Source organism: Myotis myotis, unplaced genomic scaffold, assembly GCF_014108235.1.
Source record: "Myotis myotis isolate mMyoMyo1 unplaced genomic scaffold, mMyoMyo1.p scaffold_m19_p_6, whole genome shotgun sequence".
In the NCBI taxonomy this organism is placed as follows: Eukaryota; Metazoa; Chordata; class Mammalia; order Chiroptera; family Vespertilionidae; genus Myotis; species Myotis myotis.
Genome location: NW_023416368.1, coordinates 49,701,824 through 49,702,763, shown reverse-complemented (window position 1 = coordinate 49,702,763; position 940 = coordinate 49,701,824). Strand labels below are relative to the sequence as shown.

Below are 940 nucleotides of genomic sequence, written 5' to 3'. Positions count from 1 at the left end.
AGGAAAATGAGGGCAGGGAAAAGCGACAGTCTCCCCATGTGATCGCCCTTGTTAAATCATTAATAAATGAGCGTCCAAGAAGGTGCTATCTGATCCTTGCACTAGCCACCCTCTTCCTGCTTGCCACCTGAGAAGTCCTACCTGAGTGTTATGTTCTTAACCGGAAATGGTTAGACACTCAGGTGAAAAAGCCACAATCTTTACCTGCAGCTGTTGAGCTGGTACTGGTGCTGTTCTCTGGCTAGATGCCAAACCTGGCCTTCAGTCCTATGGCAATTTCCTTGGGCTGAATGGCCCAAGAACATTGCCAAAAGAGCACCGGGATGAGGTTGGGGGAAGAAATGGAACTTCATATGATTAGCATATCTTTTAGGCACCTACAAGAAACAAGGTTTTGGTCAGTGACCTAGCAGCATGACTTGCTCACAGAGCCTCAGTTTCCTATCCTATACCAGGATAGGTCTGTGGTAAAGATTAAAAGTGAATAACAGGCACATGATAAATATCAACCACAGTAAGAACTACAGATGGTCAGTCATGTGTGAGGAAATAAGATTCTCCATGGATTGAGCTCATCAGTGCCCTCTCCTATTACTGTATATATTCCTTACCCTGTGAAAGTTCATTAAAATGACAGGGCCTCCCTTTCCTATTTCTGGAGGAGCCCAAGGGGCAGAACGTTGGCCTTGCCAGCCTTTAGGGTGAGGGCCCTTTGTCAGAGGAGGTGGCATTCTTTTACAACTGTTTCTTGGTCCCCTGGTCCACATTCATATATGCAGACAAACCCAAAACTATTTGAGAATTTCATATAATTCCTCTTTTCAGGGAAAAAACAGCCAAATTTGATGATGAAATTTAAGCAAAAATTAAAATTGAGTTACTACATGCTACATTCTGCCCTAAGTGCTTTGATACATAGGATATTTTTATTCACTCAAGT

The 940-nt window shown here is 43.2% G+C and overlaps 1 long non-coding RNA gene across 2 annotated transcripts in view; it reads left to right on the top strand.

Annotated features, from left to right (window-relative positions):
* LOC118658868 overlaps positions 1-940 on the top strand; it is a 110,445-nt gene that overhangs the window by 22,742 nt on the left and 86,763 nt on the right. The window lies entirely within an intron of this gene.